We start from the raw sequence: 22301 nt of genomic DNA, 5'->3' as shown, positions 1-22301 counted from the left end.
GCCTCCGTGAAAATCTGGCTGCTTCCACACTGTAGTGTGTAGCTACACACAACAGTGTAAGGCTCCGGCAGGGAAGAAAGGCTCCAGTGGCACAGAGTAGCTGGAGCCTCTCCCCACTGCAGGGAAAGATTCAAGCAGTGAGGAACGGCTCCAGCAGTGAGGAGCAGCTGGAACTCTTCCCTGTTGTCTCCCCATTGCCAGAGCTTTTCTCTGCTGACAGAGCCTTTCCCTGTAGCAGGGAAATGCTCCAACAGCAGGGAGGCAGCAAGTGATTATGCAGCTGAAAATAGCAGCATAGATGGGGGAGGCACTGCTTGGGCATGTAGACAGCTATATAGAGTATATAGCCTAAGGTTCTGGCATGTTTACTCACCTAAGCCGTGCCTCATCATCTACTCTGCTCTTTATACCTGTGCTAGGTGGGCATGCAGTGTATGTACTCTATATGCTCCTGCAGGAGTGTGCAGTGTTGGCTTTCACAAAAGCACAACACCCTGGAGATCACATTCTGCCCCAGAGGGTTACACGCATGTGTATGATCGTGCTGGAGAAAGAGACAGACAGAGTGGGAGGGTGTCTTCTATTTCTTGTTATGAGAATTTGTATTTTTAGAGCATTGTCCCTTTATTAAATAGCTCAGCAACCAAAAGGGAACTTGGCAGCCTCTGGATGAAATGTCTGCTTTTTCACTTTTCAAAATATCTGGGGACAGGGTGGGTGGGAAAAGTATGTTCTTCCAGTTCAGTCACAGCAATGTAAAGAACTTTATATCAAGGTAAGACAACTGAGAAAATATTAGTGAACAAGATTGACGGTCACAGAAGAGAGAGACCAGAGCTTTGTTTTTTGGTTCCGTCTGCCAGAGCTGACTGAAGGCTAAAAAAGGGGAATGATAGCCCAAAGGTTCAGTCAGGAGGTTCATTGGAGCTGCACAACTAGTTGAAGCAGGAGCCTGTGATATTTTTCCTCCCATCCCTGATCTTCTTTATAGGTGTTCTAATGCTCAGAGCTGAGAGGAATTTCTCTGGTGGAACTGGATTTACACTTGACTCCCATTCTCCAGTCCAGCTGTCAGTTTTGTCAGTTTTTGGGAAGCAGCCTTGTAATTTTATGATAAATGGTGTCATTTATGAAAAATGGTGTCATTCTTATCAGCTCAAGTGAGTTCTTTCAGATGGCTCTGAACAGGCATTTGGGGCTTGGCCCTACACCACTGCAGTCAATAAGCATTTTTCACATTGACTTCCATGGCAAGAGGATCCAGTCCATTCTGAGCAAGTAAATGTCACATCCTGGCTTTTATATTTTTTAAATATGAATTTTCTTTATGTTAATGTGTACAGAGGCTTATTTTTCACTCCCTTAGTAGAAAGCCTATCTCTACATAAATATAGAAAGGATCCCAAAGAAGAACACTGATAATCTCAAGGCTTACTTTAATGTCTTCAGGTAAATTCTGTAATATCCATATACTCTGTAGATGTATATGACTAGTGAGTTTGGGTCCCCACTTCAACACACCAAAGTGAGTATTTAGGATTTTCAAAGACTGGATTTTCTAAAAACCAAGCCCCTTTAAGGGGTCACGTTTGAGGCACAGTCACAACTCACTTTTGAACATTTAAACCAAATACATTTTAAATAGGAGCAAACTCACAGAATGAAATAGTCTTAAAGAAAAAGCTGTAGGAGAACTTTTGGAAGCAAATTGTAATAGTTAATGGATTCACATCATTACATGATGCAGTCGAAAGATGAATGCATGTGGTGGTATAATAACAGAGATTGAATAAATGCAGCTTACTTTCATTTAGACTTCAGGAAAATCCAAACTCTTCTTTGGAATACACCAGAATTCAAAGAAACCATATATGGTGTGAAAAGGGCTTGAGAGGAAATGAAACAATACTAAAGTGATAAACAGCACATCCATACCATTATACGATAATAAAGTGATTTGACACTGTGTGCAGATGGAGATGTCATTTTGTGGCCAAAAGGAACAGTTATGTTCCACCTTATCTGGCACCTTGTTTATTTGTTTGTGAAAGTGTAGCTGTGTGGGAAGTTCCCTTTAGTTCCAACTTTTTAACCAAAGTAACTTTAATAAATAGAGCAGAACTGGGTAAACACCATAATCCTTCAAAATTGCCTGGAGCATCAAGGCCCTCCCCTAAGTTTTGTTGCAGAAACTTTGTTGAGTATATTGCCTGAGTATTTATAAAGTTACAGACACTCCATTGCCCTGCTAGTAGGAACAGAAAGTTCTCAGCAGTTTTGTGCCATGCAGAGTTCTCTCCCCAGGCCCTGCCTGCTGCCTCACGCACCTCCCCCGAAACATTCCCCAGCTCCACCTGCCACCCCACGCACTTCCCCCCGGAGCGTTCCCCAGCCCTGCCTGACGCCCACGCGGACCTCCCATGGAGTGTCCCTGCCTGCAGCCTGGGCAGTGGGCAGCTGTTGCTGCTGCCAGCTACAAAAGGGAGCATCGCCAGCTGCAGGCAGAACAGTGGAGGGAGGAGGGGAGAAGGCGCACACATGATGGCAGCCCTCCCCACTCCAGCGCCCACCACAGGGGAGGGGAGGGGGCTTCCTGGACCTGAGAGGGGCCCAGCCCCTAGGAGCATGTATAGTGACTGTGCCGGGTGAATGTGCTGCCGGGGGGAGAGGACTGGAGGGACTATGGAGTCCTTCTCTCTGGCCCCAGCCCCGGGGCAGCCTTACTGAACCCCAAACTCCTCATCCCCAGCACTGCCCCACCCCAGAACCCACACCCCCAGCCAGAGCCCTCACCCCCCCCGCACCCCAACCCTCTGCCCCAGCCCTGAGCCCCCTCTTGCACCGTGAACCCCTCATCCCAGGCCCCACCCCAAAGTCCTCACCCCAACCCTCTGCCCCATCCCTGAGCCCCCTCCCACACCCCTCATCCCCAGCCAGAGCCCTCACCCTCCCTGCACCCCAACCCTCTGCCCCATCCCTGAGCCCCCTCCCACACTCTAAACCCCTCAGCCCCACCCCATTAATTTTGTTATGTGCACCAATGTGGAGGTGATTTGTCACACATCACTTCCATATTGGTGCACATAACAAGATTCATTCCGCACATGAGTGGGAAAAATTAGAGGGAACACTGCCGTATACCGTATGCATGCCTGAGGGAAAAAACATGCAACTTAAATTCAGCGGTCAGTTTGGGGTATGATCGTGTATTGCACAATAGTTGATTTTTTATACTCTTTAAAGAATATAATTGGTTGAAAAACATCACAAAAGAAGGGGCTACATTTTGTTTTAATTTTAGAAAGTATTTGCTCTTGAGGGTTATTGATCCAAGAGTGCTTGGTTGTTTCCGTATTCAAAAGACTATTAATAAAGCTGATATTCTTAGTTTAATAAATTTTTCTTATGATAGTAACATTGTGCAATATAGGGAAACTGTAAAACGCTTACTGTTTCCAGTTCATTTTACATTATTTTAAAAAATATATATCGCCTTACAAGGCAGGTGGTGGTGGGCGAAGCGGGACTTGGACCTGTTCTGGGCACCAGCAAAAATTATACAAACCTGCCACCCCTGTTTCTGAACACCTACGCACTATGCCAGTAGGTGAGAGATCCTGATTCGATTGGTTTTTTATCCTGGTTACTCTAAAAAGGATTTTTGCTTCACAGGTTAGTTGGTGCAGTGTTCATAATGGTGCCACTTACCGCCCCTTTCTCAAATAGCTGGGTGTTTCTAGAGCAGCAGTCTCAGAGATGCTGCTTTGCATTGACAGCAGCATGATAATTATGGCAATCACAGCTGCTGCTGTGACAAAGAGATGAAGGAGGCTGGAAGAGAGATTTAGGCAGGAAAAATTAGAAGCCTAGAAGAAAGGAGTGAGCAAAAGCCCAAGGACTCCAAGCTGGACCAGCTAGCTTTGCACTGCAGTCACTGCCTTTGGGAACTGCAGGCCCTTTTGGCATACATGTCCTTGGCCCGGGTCAACTGGGTGAGGAAAAACATAGGCTGAGATCTCTCTGCAGAAAGAATGAGGGAGGGAGAAAAAAACTTTGGATGGCTTTTTGGAAAACTATAAAATCAAATGCAGTTCATAACACATGCTGTTTGATCAAGCAGAGCTTCCCCTCACTTGCCAGAACTCTGCCCAGGGACTGAAAGATCTTTTAAAAACTGCCTGTGATATTCTGTTTGCTTTCGTGTACCATAGAATAAATTATTCCATTCTGTGTGGAAACAGAACCCAAAACATGCATGGATGTTAATGGATCACATCCCTGATTTTTATTTACAATAAAGATGTATATTTTGTAAGACAACCTCTTTCATCAGGTCCTTTAATTCCTCTGCTTATCAATGACCTGTTTCCTCACCACAATCATGATGCTTGAAAATCTCAGATGATTACAGCTTCCTGGCCTCCTACAATAAAGCTGTCTGCCAAAGTAGTAATTAATTAACCTTCAATGACCAGCCGTGTCCTTTTAAAGTTTTTTACCATTTGAAAACAATAGATATTATTATTCTGTGCCAACTGGAAATATGCATTGTTGCCTGTCTTGGTAAGACGACTATAAAGCAATGCAATACAACAAATCTATGGTCATATCTAAACACATCAGTCTCATGTCTGCCAGGTAGTTAGTATCTGGAGGGTCAGTTGGATAACTAATTGAGGCCTTTTCCACAAGAAGCACTTCCCCTGGTAGAACATCCTGTCCAGACAGCAAATACAATGGGAAAACAAGACCACTGTAAAGGATGCAGTGAGACTCAGGAAAACCAGAGTCTAATATGTCCATGAACAAACACAGATGACCTGTACTGCCCTGTCAAAAAAGTGTTGTGAGAGATATATATAGCTCTCTGTGCTCCAGGGGTCCACCGGGCTTTATCATTCAGTCTGATCTATGACTGTTTACAATACAAGTGAACCTGCTTATTTGGGTGACTGGCCTTGGAAGGCAGCCCACCATGACAGTCAGGATTTAGGATCTGAAGATTTAGGAGATCATTAAAGCCTTTTACACCTTGACCAGTTTGACAAATGAGGCCTGGCCGACACCTGTGAGCATAAAACTTAACACATCCTGTCTAAAAATAATTCCTCCATGTTTGTTTGTTTGAAAACTGATGGATATCCTTGTCGGATTCAAAGACTAAACAATTTCATATGCCTGAGTTCCAGTGACTAACGGCTAATTCCTTTTATTTCATTTAGACTCTGTAAAATACTGTAGGAAATCCAAGCTGCTCTCCTTTACCTTTGGACTAATTAAAAAGAAATAATTTTAAACTTGATTTTTTTTCTTTTTCAAATTGTCTTCACCCTTCACACTTCCAAGGCAAGTTATTCCCAAAATTTTCCTAAGGTTTATTTCTAGAATCCATAGGTAGCAAGACAGTGAGTCAGATTCAGTGATACCATGAAGAATATGAAAAAAATCGAATGTCTTTTAAAATTCTGGTCATCTAACCAGAGACCATAAGTACAATCAATGACTGTATGGTTATTGCATAGAGTCATTGACTGTTACTTTACTATGTATTTCCAGACCTTAATGCTTGGATTTCTTTTTACTCTCATTGGCCTGGGTTTATAAAGCTGTTTTGAGGGATAATATCTCTGTAATTTTTAAAGTAATTTTTGTCTGGAAATATATTTAATTTACAGTAAATGCCTTTTTTCAAAGTACTGAGTTGAAAGCTTGTGACTGGGTAGGAAAACACAACCACCTCTCAGCATGCAGCAATACTTCACCCACAGTGTTGGCCAGTTTTCTTGAATACAAGAATATTGGCCAGGAAGTTTCTGCCCGCTTCTCCTTCCCTCCCAAAGTGCCATGGATTCACTTTCACCTGACCCACCACAAAAGACAAGCCAAAGGTATCAGAGCTTAATGTAGCACCCAAAGGTTAGACTGACAAAATAAGCCATACTGTAGTGTCTGTACAGGGAACGAAGGCAAGTTCTGGTTAAGACATTCAAACCCATGGGGACTTTCTGGTTCAGAAGTGAAAGTGCTAGCAAATGAATTATATTGACAACATGACTGATTCTTCATCATTTGCCTGGGAAATAAATCTAAGTTTGGAATCAATCTTATTCTGATAAATCTTGTATGTATAAACATTTCCAAACAGTATTTTATTAATACAGCTGGACAACTGGCTAACAAAATAACATCTTACCTTTAAGACAAGGTACCTTTCATCCTGAAGCATTGCAAACAATATGCTGATTCTGTAACCTCTCTGCTCCTGGAACTATCATTGGAGTCAATAGAAAGTGCTTTGTGGGGCTGCAGGGTCAAAGCCAAAATATATACAGCCACCAACCTTTGAAATGCAGTCACCCACTAGAACACAGTATGGGTGAGGGAAATTTTGACCAAGAAGATGGCTAAAAACTCCTAATGAAATGGAATGAGATCTTTAATGTTCACATGGATCAGATGGTGTTACGGTTTGTGGTGACGGCAGTAGTGTTAATGAGTATTCTTACTGGGGTCTTGAAAATAATTCCATCCAAATAATCATTCAAAGGCAGTAAGCAAAGGTAATAAAGGTCACATATGGTACCATCTTAAACAAGGAATACTTGCTTTAGAAAGAACATGCCATAAGATCACTATAGGAAGAGGGAGCCTGAGTCTCCTTGCCTGTATCAGTGAAAATCAGGAGTAAAATCATTATAACTGCGACAGAAAATATATTTAGGATTTTGGCATGTTGGGCTTAATCCTCTGAGGTGCTAAGCATCCCCTCAAGATGGCAGTGGCCTCAGTTGCCGTGTCAGTCAGTGGGAGGTGCAGGGCCAGCCTTAGTGAAAATGGCACCCTGGGCGAACTTTCTTTGAGTACTGCTCCCCGTCCAGCGGGCAGCCGCTCAGAAGGCGAGCAGCAGCGGGTGGAGTCGCAGCAGCATTGCAGCAGTCATGCTGCTGGCAGGGTGGAGAGGGGATGCACGTGAGCACTTTGCTTCTGCCCTGCAGTCCCCTTTGTCCCCTCTCCCTGCCTCCTGGGTGGGCACGGCCCTTCTGCGGCTTCTTGACCACAGTGTCCTAGGCAGTCAGCCACACGTAAGGCCAGCCCTGGGGAGGTAAAGGTACTAAATACCAAGGAAGTGGAGTTCAACACCTTGTAGGATTCAGCCCATAAAAAATAAACCCTGCGACATGTTTGCTGTCTATTAGTTCAATCAAAAAGGGAAAAGAATCAACAAATATTATTGATACATAAAAAACAAAGTGATCATCAGTGCGAACAACACAATGTTTAAGATCTCAGCAGCAGAAGGCCAGAGGGCATGTGAGAAAACAGACCAGGCATTCTAAAAAGCGCTAGATCAATGCCATGCCTATACTGTGCTGCAGTGCAGTCTACGGGGGTGTGACTAAAATAATGGTTGGTTTCAACCACCCAATATTAAAGCCTATGATAAATATGAAGGTTTGCTTCTTCACTGTAAGATCTAATGGATAGGGCACCAGACTGGGCACCAAAAGTGTTGGGTTCAATCCCTGGTTTGGTTGCTGATTGCTGTGTGATCTTGGGCAATGCATTTCACCTCTGTGCTTCTTGGTTGGAGCCTTTCAGTGCTACTGTAATGTGAAAACTAATAGAGAATCATTTAAATTTACTATTAAATTAAATAATAAGCAGGTTATTAAGAGGCTGTTAAAATAGAATTTGTCTTATTTTAATTTCTGAAAATAATTAATAATCTCACAAGAGCTACAAACTACTTTATCTATTTTCATGTTTGAGTTAAAATGTTATCATTACCTTATGAAAGAAGTAGCTCAATATTTTTCTTGGCTTTCATACCACAAGGGAAGTGAATCCAAACATAAGCATTACTGTACGCAAAAACAAGAACAGAGCATAAGAAGAAATGTGGGAGGTATTATGCATACATGGTGATTACATGACAAGATTTCTGCTAAACTGAGCTTCTCTGTAAGGGTTACACACTCCTTTACAGTTGGTGCTATTAGTTCTACTATAAATGTACAAGTGCACTTAATGAGCTACCCTGATGTAATATGAGCAAATCTTTCCTTACACTCTTTGCAACCCACACTCTCATGAGAAGTGTTTGCTTATGAGCAAAAATGAAGTCAGTGGGACTACTCATCTGAGTGAACTGAAGTAAATGAGACTACATGAGGGCTAGAGAAAGTCTATCACCTTTACTCAGGCTGTGTAGTGCTTCACTTTGCCTTTGGAATGAATGGGCCTGCTTCTGAAATAAGGTACTGCTCAAGAGTGGCAGAATCTTGCCCTCAGTGAGTAAACCCTTAAATGTTCTTTTCTACCCCACAGCAAGAACAATACTGCAATGTAATTTTTACATGATTTTTGTAATATGTTTACTGCAGGTTACACTGGGTTACCTCTTGCTTGGGAGTGTGAGAAACAGCTTCCCACTACATTTTATAAATCTCCCAACAACATAGCAATAATACAAAATCAAATTAATGTTTACCTCATATGAGTACATATCTCATCTGGTCAAGGGCTAATACTAAACCCTTTATTCCAAAGATCACAAAGAAGAAGAAGAACAGAAAAGGAATGTCTTTCCTGCTTTTAGCATATCTGATTACAACAATGAGATCCCTTACCTTGTTTGCAGTGAATGTTAAAACAGGATTGTTCTTATTACAGTTTAATTTTGACAAAAAGAGCCAGAAATGATTGGATTATTTTGAATAGGTTAGTAGTCTTGTGACGTCAATGGTTTTGTAAGTAGGTATTGGATGTGTAAAATTCACCTCCCCCTACCCAATAGTCCAATTAAATGGGCAATGTGCAGGGAATGAAGTGGTGGCTGAAGTGAAAATGGAATCAACACCCCAACGCTAGGCTAGGTCTCAGGGCAGCAGAGCATCCTCTCTGCAGCTGCTAATCAGCATCCACTAGTCTTCCACATCCTCTGCTTGGAGAGGTCTCAGGCACTGGTTCCTGGGCGCCTGACTATAAGGGCTCCTTTCCATGTGGATCAGTTTCCCCCGCCCACTCCCAGCAACCCTATGCAGCGAGCATAGAGCTCAACTCCCTGATGTGGGGGAGGTGCACAGCTCCACTCACAGCCTCTATTGTGCAGTTACCTCAGTAGTTCAATAGCAAAGAGCGCCTTCAACAAGTCAGTGCTGAACAGTGAAATTCACCTGTGCATATACTTTTTACAGTACCTCATGGGATCTCTTCCTAAGCCTCCCACATTAATAAAGAAAGGAGCAATAAGCCTTTTATAATGGAGGATGTCTGTCATTTACAATGATCTTGGTAAACTCTGGTAGGTTTGTGACTTACCATACTGAACATACTGTGAAGTAATGAGAAAGCAGGAGAAGATTTGGACATACTATTAATGGATTAATAGTATGTTGAACCCATCATGCAAGGCAGATATGTGCCAAAGAACAGTAATACCAGTCAGTGAAAAAGTAGCACATTTCCGTGAACTTACATTCGTTTTAGTAAAAAGAAAAGGAGTACTTGTGGCACCGTAGAGACTAACCAATTTATTTGAGCATAAGCTTTCGTGAGCTACAGCTCACTTCACGAAAGCTTATGCTCAAATAAATTGGTTAGTCTCTACGGTGCCACAAGTACTCCTTTTCTTTTTGCGAATACAGACTAACACAGCTGCTACTCTGAAACCATTCCTTTTAGTATATTTCAAGTGCACCAAGTCAAGTGTAATATACTTCATTAGTGTCCGAAAATTATGTACTTATTTTGAAACTGTGCATTTTCAAATTTTATGTTTATTGGTGGGGGAGGAGTTGTTTGCGATGCAGAATTTTATGGAACCTATCCTGGAAAATAGAAAATGCAGTCTAAAAAAAAGCTTTTCTAAATGAGACCAGTAGATGGGAGTGTTGACTTTATCCCAGAACCTTCACAAACCCTAACATGAACTTTTCATTGCTATAAAAGGGTAATTCCCAAGAAATGAGCAAATTAATCTTATCTGTGTTTTGAGACTTTCAAAGATATCATCCTTCATATCAAATACCGATATGAACCCTTTCTCAGAAGTACGGCATTGTCCATCTATTGCTTTTGGCGCCATGTCTTATTCAAGAGATAAAGGAGAAATCTCTGATTTGTCAGGTTTAAATTAATCCAACTCAGATACTTGCTTATCAGTCCCATAGGTGGCAGGGGATTACTGTTCATCCTGTTGAATACGTGATTTTTAGAGGAAATCTGAGGGGTTGCAAGAAAAAACATGACCCATGTTTATGCAGAGAGCACAGGAAAAAGCATCCGAACAACTTTAAAGTAACACTCCCATACTTACTTTCAAAACAGAGAGAGAAATTTTAGAAAACCTTGTCTACATTTAAAATGGGGTACTTAAATGGAGGGATGAGGCGGAATGAAAGGCATGTCATTCAGAAGAGAGAGCAGGACTGAGGGAGCCAGTAGCCTGCTATGGATTCTGTTCCCAGCTCTGCAGCTGAGTCACAGTATGACTTTGGGCAAGTCAGTCACTTAGTGCCAGATTTTCAAAAGGGACCACTGATGTTGAGTATCTCCATTTTCGGGTGCCCAACCTCAGACACCTGTGACCTGATTTTCAGAGGTGATGAGCACCTGCTGCTTCCTTAACTTTAATGGTGCTCTGTGAAAGTTGAATCTGGCCCATTGTAATTACATGTGCTGGAATATGGCCATTATACTCCTGCCACAAAAAATGTCATGCCCACAAGAACCTCCGTTTTATATCTCAGGAAGAAGAGAGCACCTCCAGAAGCACAGATTCCCCCTAACACTATGCTCAGGCTAGGGTTCAACAACTCAACAGAAACCATACCTGCCAGTGGACCACCAACATGGTCTTGCTTTGTTTTGCCTATGGCGGCTCCAGGAGGTATTGTGTCCATGTCAGGCATAATGCCAGCCAAAGCACAGGAGCAGTGTACATACCAGCAGCTGCCGGTAGGTCCTTTAACCCTGTGGGCCAGGTCAGCTTGGCAGGCTGGTGCCAAAAAGAGATTGTGGCCCAGCTTTCACCTGTTTGCTTCCTGCTCTTCTGGTGCAATCAGCATTGAAATACCCAATCATTGTGCCACTAAGGCCAGATTCTCTCTCAGTTCTCAGATTCTCTCTCAGTAAATAAAAGCCGAATTTGGCCCTGGGAGCAGAACACAGAGCCCAAGATTGTATGTAGTCTCTTCAAAAGGGGAAAACTTGGAGGACTAGGAATAGTCTAGCCTGTCATACACAAACAGCCCAAATTCCAGGTGATGGTAAAATATATCTGATAAAAACAAATCATCACAACAGTATATGGATTGAACAAAACATAATTTAAAAAATAATTTTTAAACTGTCAAAGTATCAGCACTACATACCTGCACTTATGGAGTAACTTCATGACCAAATTTAGGTGTTCTAAGTTTGTGTTTATTATTCATTTTATTGTATACTGTAATAAAAAGGGCACCTATCCAAGGCTCTCAGAGTCTCTACCACAAGTTATAAGAACAAAAATAAAATAAAACAGCAGCTTACCCTCTGCCAGCCAGCAGAACTCAGCCCCCAGCAAAACACACACCCTTTCCCACATACAGGCCTAACACCCATCAAACCCAGCCTGCACAAAGAGATGCATCTGGCAGTATGCTCTGAAGTTCAACAGACATGGGATGTTTCAGACTGGAAAGCTTGTTGCAGAGTTGAGGGTCCCGCGAGGAGGGTCCCAAACTGCCAGCCCCTCGCTTTTATACCAACAAACTGTGGCAGTGCAGTACAAGGAGCGAGGCAGTCTTTTCAGTAGGAAGGTGTAACCCATTCTAGTGGCTGGGCCATGTAAAGGTGTTTACGAGTCTGTGACTTCCTCCAAATGAAGGACCTAGCCTTTAGCTTGGAGATAGTCACAGACTCATAGACCTCTTTATGTGGTTCAGCATTTGAGTGGGACAAAGATACACTTGCCCAGTGTCTCACACAGGGTTTTACTTTCTATCGTTTTGGCTGGTTGATACAATATCTGCAGAGATGTAGGCAAGAGAAGCAATATGATAAGCTTTGAAAGTGAAGATGAAGAATGTGAAAGGGGCCAGTGCCAGGGGACAGATTCAAACAAGGGAAGAACATGATCAGAATGGTGGAAGGAAGATTAATTTGGCTGAAGCGTGTTGTATGGATTGTAGAGGGAAAAGATCAGAGGAATGTGGGGTCCAAGAGGAGAAAGGTGAATGTCCTGCCTTTTCTGCAACTAAAGTCTCGTCCTTGACATTGTACGAATGTAAATTTACTGCATGAAATTTCCTTTTTAAAAAAAAGTAAAGGTATGAAAAATAAATAGAAATATAAATAAATATGAAAGTTCATAGGTGGAAAATGGAGGAGTACAAAGAGAACTGTTTGAATGAGTTCCAGAAACGATGGACTCACGGTTACGGCCATGTATGCAAAAGATAGGGATCTTCAGTGGACTCTTTTTCTCCCTGGAAGTCTCCCATCCAAATGCTAACTAGGGACAATCCAGTTTATTTTAGGAGCTCTAACACCACATGAACCTGCAGAATATGGCCATTAGGTTAACAATTCCTTACTGTTGTAGGCTGTGATTTACAAAGGAGTCTAAGAGAAACAGGTGTGCAATTCCTATTGAAATTCAAAGGGAGTTGAGTGCCTAACATCTTCAAACCCCTTTGAAGATCTCAGCCATACTCACTAAAACACTGGGGAGTGAGGTAACAGGGTCAGAATTCAAACCCAAATCTTTTGCAGAATACTGCAGAGCTGTACCATTGGCCACTGGATAAAACAACAAATACACCATATTAAACCTTGACAATAAAAATATAATGATAAAATCATTAAGAGAAGCTATTGCTATTGCACAAAAACAACAAACCAGATTTTCTCCCAACTACTCTTCCCACTGTATAACCAGGCCCAAATCTGCTTAGCTCTTAAAATAAGACATGGGGTAAATTTTCAAAAGCACCTAAAACACTTAGAAGCATAAGTCTTATTTTCAAAAGTGACTTACATACTTTAGAATCATAGACATGTAGGGCTGGAAGGAATCCTAGGCCCATCAAGTCTAGCCTCTTGACTGAGTAAACCTAAGTAAACCGAAACCATCCCTGATAGATGTTTGTTCAACAAATGATAGAATTGTAGGGCTGGAAGGGACCTAGGGAGGTCAGCGAGTCAAATCCAGGGCTTGGATGGAAACCTCCAAGGTCAGAATGCCTGTCTGGCAGGGGTCCCAACAGGTGCAGGCAAAGAAAGAGCTAGTAGCACTGTTGTCAACACGCCATTTTCTTCCCATTGTGGGTTTTCCTTGTAGAGTACTTGCAAATTAAGGGGAAAAAACCCTACCTCCCTGCCTTCCTCCACTGGTGAACTCCCTTATCTCCCATCTGCCTTAATTTCACCAGCCACATGTCCTAATTCCTGTTGACTTTCAATGAGTCTTAAGCTACTAAGAAACTAAGGGCTTGTGTAGATGAACAGGTTTCAGAGTAACAGCCGTGTTAGTCTGTATTCGCAAAAAGAAAAGGAGTACTTGTGGCACCTTAGCGACTAACCAATTTATTTGAGCATAAGCTTTCGTGAGCTACAGCTCACTTCATCGGATGCATACCGTGGAAACTGCAGAGTGTATATATAAAGTCTGCTGCAGTTTCCACGGTATGCATCCGATGAAGTGAGCTGTAGCTCACGAAAGCTTATGCTCAAATAAATTGGTTAGTCTCTAAGGTGCCACAAGTACTCCTTTTCTTTTTGTAGATGAACAGTTAGTGTACAGCAAACTGGGGTGGAAATCTACAGCACACTAGTATGCTGCACATTATCTATATATCAGGGGATAGCCGTGTTAGTCTGTATCCACAAAAAACAACAACAAGGAGTCCAGTGGCACCTTAAAGACTAATTTTCACTCCATGCATCTGAAGAAGTGGGGTTTTTACCCACGAAAGCTTATGCTCAAATAAATCCGTAAGTCTTTAAGGTGCCACCAGACTCCTTGTTGTTATTATCTATATAGACCCTGCTGCTGTTTTCTAGGGCACATTGACCTACTCCTTTTTTAAAATGGAGGTGATTGAAGCACACTATGGAACTTTTAGTGTGTGATAGCAGAGTCCATATGGACAGTTAGGGCGCAGCAGACTAGAGAGTGGTAGATTTACACCCCAGCTTGCCATGTACTAACTGTTCATCTATACAAGCCCTAAATCACTTTTGAAAATGGGATTTAGACTGCTAAGTCGCTTGCGTACTTTTGAAAATTTTACCAAGATCTTTCTACCCTCGGTGGGGATTTGTAGTAGTGTCCATCACCCTAGTATTTGAGTACCTCCTACTTAATTAGATTAGCAAAGTGAGGTCCCTAGATTCTCCAGATGAAGGTCACCTATTCATAGCCGATGAGCCATCTGTTTTATGCGTCTATCAACTGCTCCTTCCCCCGCGACTTTCTGTGACTCCTAAAAAATTATTAATCCCAAGATTCGCTACTACATCTGTAATATCATTATATGAGTTTGTTGTACCATTCACCTCCATGCTTTTACAAACTGGTTGTAAATGATAAATGGGAAAAATTATGGATACTTAGAGTTTTACAAACTGGTTGTAAATGATAAATGGGAAAAATTATGGATACTTAGAGTTTCTTAAAGCTTGGCGCATGATGCTTATAAAAATTGCCTCATCAAATTCTGATTCAGCTAGAATCTTTCCTCTTGGGTATATTCACAAGTGTGAGCAGTTGGTGCATTGCACACTGGCATGTGTTTTTGAACTTAAGGATATAACGCTGTGTATGCATCAGTGGCTATTTTAGCAGTCTGTAACAGCATTTTAAATCCAAATTTCTTTCAACATGCCCAGAGCACTATGGAGGGATTCACAAAGGTATTTGGGCACCTAACTCCTAGCACCCTTCTGACACTCCCCCCTACTCTTTATTAAGGATTGAGTTCAGGGCAAGTGTGAGTTTTTAAAACAAGACTATTTACATATAATTTCAATTTATGAAAGGTGTTGCCCCATTTAGCAGGTGTCTGTCCTGAACTCAGACTACCCTTATAAATTACATCAACACTTTTTATCCTACCATTATCCAACGTGACAAGGGATAGACTGCTCATTCCAGCCATAGATGAGCAGCCAACATGCCTCAGTTCTCCTAACAATAAATAAACTACCCTCTCAAACTCCCCAAGGCCTTGACCAAAACCCATTTAAATTAGTGAAAGTCCCTAATTTATTCTACTGGGCTTTAAATAAGGCCCCTGTGTGCCTGGGAGAAAAGATGAGCCTTACAATGTGTCTGGAAGACTAGCAGATCCAGGCTCTTGTAGAGAAATGGGACAAGCAAGCTCCAGAGGAGAAGATCCTTCACAAAGGATGCTAGTGTCTTCCTCCTGTTTACCACCTGGGAGCTCCAGCTTCTGTACCTCCACTGATTGCAACTAAGGCAGTGTGGCATGTCCAGAAAGGTGATCTTGCAGGTAATCAGGTGAGCCTTTTAGCACTATGAAGATTAAAACCAACACCTTGAATTCCATGTGTTGCTCTTTCACAGGGAGACATTTTGAGGTTATCTATGCGCTCACACAGAAAAAAAAAATCTGAAACTGTTCTAACCAAGAAAATGTATGCAGTGGTGTTGTAGCTGTGTGAGTCACAGGATATTGGAGAGATGAGGTGGGTCACCCACCTTGTCTCTCTAACCAAGAATAGTCCAGGTTCTCCTTTCTGATTCTGTGAGCAGAAGAGAGCCAAACCTGGTGGAACCTACAGGGGAGGAAAGGTCAATAGAAGGGTAATCACTGGCTCCTTTACATGCTCCTGCATCCCCTCCCCCTGGGGAGTGCCTCATCTGGGTGCCCAAGACTATAGAAGTCTGATGATGATGAGGCCAGGAGTGGACAGAGCAGGGAGAAGCTACAGGCTGCAGCATGCTCACCTGCGGTCTCCACTAAAATCTGATTAGGAGTCAATGCTGCTCTAAGAAACATCACCATCCAATGAGCCCACACTATGCTTTGCATAATTACAGAGGAGGCTGCAATCAGGAGGCAGGGGACTGCACTTGTCCTGAGCTTTAGATGGATCCTTGGTCATGCACTGGTTTCTGGGAAGGAACCTAACCAGCTGTCCTGTCCATTCCATAATGAGGAACGCCCTTCTTCAATCATTAATGACATAATAAGGAGGAAAATCTGCAAATTGAAATTTACAGAGTTCTTTTGCCAACTCTGGGCGGAGTCCAAAGCCGATGTAAAGTAATGCAAGGATTCCCACTGACTTCAAAGGTCTTTGGATCAGTGTCTTAGTGGATTAGAAAATGCGTGGTAATAGAATTTGTTTTACAGTGTAGCACCTTTGAAAATCATGTGCCTTCTTATCCATTTTCCAGTTTTGCAGTTTCTATCGTCATACTGGACTTTTTGCTGGAATTTACCAATTAAATAGCTGCCCTCAATTAGAGACACCAGCTCAATTCAGAGAGATACTGTAACAAGACCGGGTATGTCTACAAGCTCATTTTGAACATTCAGATTTTAATATTCATGCTGCCATATGTAACAAATGCTATATTTGCTTAGGTACCAAACATATTCCCATTATTCTTTGCAATTCTCCTTTAAAGGTTGCCCTATCTTCAGGGCTGGCTCTAGGCACCAGCTAAGCAATCTGGTGCTTGGGGCAGTGCTGCTGAAGGGGCGGCTCTCTGGCAGCAGCAATTCCTCTCCGTTGTTTCCCGCGGCGGCAATTCGGCAGCAGCTCCCTCCGATGTTCCTGTTCTCTCCGGTAGCAGAGTATTCAGCAGGTTTTTGTTTTGTTTTTTTGCTGCTTGGGGCGGCAAAAAACGTAGAGCCAGCCCTGCCTATCTTGACAGTTTCCCCAGTTTAGGAACAGGCACCTCTTCTTCAATAACAGTACAGGAACGCCTGTCTTAACCACCAATGTGACCACCAAATATCAGTATCCTAATGCAGGTGAAGTCCTACTGACGGTGGAGCAGAATGGTACTCAGAAGGTTTGGAGATGCTTTCCATGATTCCCTCAAAACTGTCTAATAAGGTTGTGTCATAAGTACGGCCTCTCTTACAGCTTTTGTATGTTTTTCCCTAATTCATGCATCCAAGAGAAAAGAAGCAAACAGTAGATACTGGGTTTACTGTTAGATTCACAGGACCCACTCTTGTAAGTTCTAGTAAGTAAGTTCTATTTTTTTCCCTAAATACTTGAGAATAGATTTCAGCATGTAGCCCACAGCAAATGAACTGTTCTCAGTGTGATTTCTAGCCCTGGTCTACACTAGGACTTTAGGTCGAATTTAGCAGTGTTAAATCGATTTAAACCTGCACCCGTCCACACAATGAAGCCCTTTATTTCGACTTAAAGGGCTCTTAAAATCAATTTCCTTACTCCACCCCTGACAAGTGGATTAGCGCTTAAATCGACGTTGCCGGCTCGAATTTGGGGTACTGTGGACACAATTCGATGGTATTGGCCTCCGGGAGCTATCCCAGAGTGCTCCATTCTGACCGCTCTGGACAGCACTCTCAACTCAGATGCACTGGCCAGGTAGACAGGAAAAGAACCGCGAACTTTTGAATCTCATTTCCTGTTTGGCCAGCGTGGCAAGCTGCAGGTGACCATGCAGAGCTCATCAGCACAGGTGACCATGATGGAGTCCCAGAATCGCAAAAGAGCTCCAGCATGGACCGAACGGGAGGTACGGGATCTGATCGCTGTTTGGGGAGAGGAATCCGTGCTATCAGAACTCCGTTCCAGTTTTCGAAATGCCAAAACCTTTGTGAAAATCTCCCAGGGCATGAAGGACAGAGGCCATAACAGGGACCCGAAGCAGTGCCACGTGAAACTGAAGGAGCTGAGGCAAGCCTACCAGAAAACCAGAGAGGCGAACAGCCACTCTGGGTCAGAGCCCCAAACATGCCGCTTCTATGATGAGCTGCATGCCATTTTAGGGGGTTCAGCCACCACTACCCCAGCCGTGTTGTTTGACTCCTTCAATGGAGATGGAGGCAATACGGAAGTAGGTTTTGGGGACGAAGAAGATGATGATGAGGAGGAGGTTGTAGATAGCTCACAGCAAGCAAGCGGAGAAACCGGTTTTCCCGACAGCCAGGAACTGTTTCTCACCCTAGACCTGGAGCCAGTACCCCCCGAACCCACCCAAGGCTGCCTCCTGGACCCAGCAGGCGGAGAAGGGACCTCTGGTGAGAGTACCTTTTAAAATGCTATACATGGTTTAAAAGCAAGCATGTGAAAGGATTACTTTGCCCTGGCATTTGCGGTTCTCCTAGATGTAGTCCTAAAGCCTTTGCAAAAGGTTTCTGGGGAGGGCAGCCTTATTTCGTCCTTCATGGTAGGACACTTTACCACTCCAGGCCAGTAACACGTACTCGGGAATCACTGTAGAACAAAGCATTGCAGTGTATGTTTGCTGGCATTCAACCAAAATCCGTTCTTTATCTCTCTGTGTTATCCTCAGGAGAGTGAGATATAATTCATGGTCACCTGGTTGAAATAGAGTGCTTTTCTTCAGGGACACTCAGAGGAGCCCGTTCCTGCTGGGCTGTTTGCCTGTGGCTAAACAGAAATGTTCCCTGCTGTTTGCCACAGGGAGGGGGGAAGGATGATGGGGTAGTCACGCGGTGGGAGGAGGCAAAATGTGACCTTGTAACGAAAGCACATGTGCTATGTATGTAATGTTAACAGCAAGGTTTATCCTGAAAGAGTGTAGCGACTGTTTTATAAAATGTGTCTTTTTAAATACCGCTGTCCCTTTTTTTTTCTCCACCAGCTGCATGTGTTTCAATGATCACAGGATCTTCTCCTTCCCAGAGGCTAGTGAAGCTTAGAAAGAAAAAAAAACGCACTCGCGATGAAATGTTCTCCAAGCTCATGCTGTCCTCCCACACTGACAGAGCACAGACGAATGCGTGGAGGCAAATAATGTCAGAGTGCAGGAAAGCACAAAATGACCGGGAGGAGAGGTGGAGGGCTAAAGAGAGTAAGTGGCGAGCTGAAGAGAGTAAGTGGCGGGCTGAAGACAGGGCTGAAGCTCAAATGTGGCGGCAGCGTGATGAGAGGAGGCAGGATTCAATGCTGAGGCTGCTGCAGGACCAAACCAGTATGCTCCAGTGTATGGTTGAGCTGCAGCAAAGGCAGCTGGAGCACAGACTGCCACTGCTGCCCCTCTGTAACCAACCGCCCTCCTCCCCAAGTTCCATAGCCTCCACACCCAGACGCCCAAGAACGCAGTGGGGGGGCCTCCGGCCAACCAGCCACTCCACCACAGAGGATTGCCCAAAAAAAAGAAGGCTGTCATTCAATAAATTTTAAAGTTGTAAACTTTTAAAGTGCTGTGCTTAAAGTGCTGTGTGGCATTTTCCTTCCCTCCTCCACCACCCCTCCTGGGATACCTTGGTAGTCATCTCCCTATTTGTGTGATGAATGAATAACGAATGCATGACTGTGAAGCAGCAATGACTTTATTGCCTCTGCAAGCAATGATTAAAGGGAGGAGGGGAGGGTGGTTAGCTTACAGGGAAGTAGAGTGAACCAAGGGGCGGGGGGTTTCATCAAGGAGAAACAAACAGAACTTTCACACCGTAGCCTGGCCAGTCATGAAACTGGTTTTCAAAGCTTCTCTGATGCGTACCGCGCCCTCCTGTGCTCTTCTAACCGCCCTGGTGTCTGGCTGCGCGTAACCAGCAGCTAGACGATTTGCCTCAGCCTCCCACCCCGCCATAAACGTCTCCCCCTTACTCTCACAGATATTGTGGAGCACACAGCAAGCAGTAATAACAGTGGGAATATTGGTTTCGCTGAGGTCTAAGCGAGTCAGTAAACTGCGCCAGCGCGCCTTTAAACGTCCAAATGCACATTCTACCACCATTCTGCACTTGCTCAGCCTGTAGTTGAACAGCTCCTGACTACTGTCCAGGCTGCCTGTGTACGGCTTCATGAGCCATGGCATTAAGGGGTAGGCTGGGTCCCCAAGGATACATATAGGCATTTCAACATCCCCAACAGTTATTTTCTGGTCTGGGAATAAAGTCCCTTCCTGCAGCTTTTGAAACAGACCAGAGTTCCTGAAGATGCGAGCATCATGCACCTTTCCCGGCCATCCCACGTTGATGTTGGTGAAACGTCCCTTGTGATCCACCAGAGCTTGCAGCACTATCGAAAAGTACCCCTTGCGGTTTATGTACTCAGCGGCTTGGTGCTCCAGTGCCAAGATAGGGATATGGGTTCCGTCTATAGCCCCACCACAGTTAGGGAATCCCATTGCAGCAAAGCCATCCACTATGACCTGCATATTTCCCAGGGTCACTACCCTTGATATCAGCAGATCTTTGATTGCGTGAGCTACTTGCATCACAGCAGCCCCCACAGTAGATTTGCCCACTCCAAATTGATTCCCAACTGACCGGTAGCTGTCTGGCGTTGCAAGCTTCCACTCGCTTCTCGACTGTGAGGGCTGCTCTCATCTTGGTATTCATGCGCTTCAGGGCAGGGGAAAGCAAGTCACAAAGTTCCATGAAAGTGCCCTTACGCATGCGAAAGTTTCGCAGCCACTGGGAATCGTCCCAGACCTGCAACACTATGCGGTCCCACCAGTCTGTGCTTGTTTCCCGAGCCCAGAATCGGCATTCCACAGCATGAACCTGCCCCATTAGCACCATGATGCATGCATTGGCAGGGCCCATGCTTTCAGAGAAATCTGTGTCCATGTCCTGATCACTCACGGGACCGCGCTGACGTCGCCTCCTCGCCCGGTATCGCGTTGCCATGTTCTGGTGCTGCATATACTGCTGGATAATGCGTGTGGTGGTTAATGTGCTCCTAATTGCCAAAATGAGCTCAGCGGCCTCCATGCTTGCCTTGGTATGGCGTCCGCACAGAAAAAAGGCGCGGAACGATTGTCTGCCGTTGCTCTGACGGAGGGAGGGGCGACTGACGACACGGCTTACAGGGTTGGCTTCAGGGAGCTAAAATCAACAAAGGGTGTGCCTGTACATCAAGGAGTATTTCAGGCAGGACTGCACGGAGGGTTCCAATAAGAAATGGTGCACCTAAGTTATCGTTGTTATTGGAACAAGGAGGTTAGCCTGGCCTCTGATTGATACATGGCTAGATTTACCTCGCTGCACCTTCTCTGTGAGTGACTGCAGTGTGATCTAGACAGGGGAGGAGGCAAATGAGTACAAAACAAATCTGGTCTATTTCTTGTTCTGACCAACTCCATCTATCTTTTGCATCTTTGGCTGGCAGCAGACGGTGCAGAAGGACTGCATGCCATCCACATCTCATGGCTGCTCGGCAGAAGATGGTACAGTACGACTGCTAGCCATCTTCATCTCTTGCCTGCCTGGCATAAGATGGTACAATACGACTGCTAGCAATCCTCATCTCTTGCCTGCCTGGCAGAAGATGGTACAGTACGACTGCTAGCAGTCCGTATCGCCTGCCTGCTCACCATAAGACGGTTCAATAGGACTGCAGGACTAAAGAGAATGACCTGGTCAAGTCACTCCAAATTTAGTCCCTGCGCCCATGTCTGCCCAGGCGCTCCCAGCCGACGTGGCCAGGAGCACCTCGGACACAACGAGGACGACTACCAATCGTATTGCACCGTCTGCTGCCAGAAGGCAATGGGTTGCTGCTACTGTGCAGCAAAGCCGTACCGCGTCTGCCAGCACCCAGGAGACATAGGGTGACGGTTACCTGAGCTGGCTCCATGCTTGCCGTGGTATGGCGTCTGCACAGGTAACTCATGAAAAAAGGCGCGAAATGATTGTCTGCCCTTGCTTTCACGGAGGGAGGGAGGGAACGGGGGCCTGACGACACGTACCCAGAACCACCCGCGACAATGTTTTAGCCCCATCAGAGTGCTCCATTGTGAGTGCTCTGGACAGCACTCTCAGATGCCCAATTGTTTGCCATTGCTCTGACGCTGGGAGGGGCGCTTACAGGGTTGGCTTCAGGGAGCTAAAATCAACAAAGGGGGTGGCTTTACATCAAGGAGTATTTCAGGCAGGACTTCACGGAGGGTTCCAATAAGAAATGGTGCACCTAAGTTATTGTCCTTATTGGAACAAGAAGGTTAGCCTGGCCTCTGATTGATACATGGCTAGATTTACCTCGCTGCACCTTCTCTGTAAGTGACTGCAGTGTGATCTAGAAGAATGAGTCCCCTAGACAGGGGAGGGGGGGAAGCAAATGACTACAAAACAAATCTGGTCTATTTCTTGTTTTGATCCACTCCA

The sequence above is a fragment of the Lepidochelys kempii genome, chromosome 2 (genome assembly GCF_965140265.1).
Source record: "Lepidochelys kempii isolate rLepKem1 chromosome 2, rLepKem1.hap2, whole genome shotgun sequence".
Taxonomy (NCBI): Eukaryota; Metazoa; Chordata; order Testudines; family Cheloniidae; genus Lepidochelys; species Lepidochelys kempii.
Note: the sequence above shows the minus strand (reverse complement) of the source record.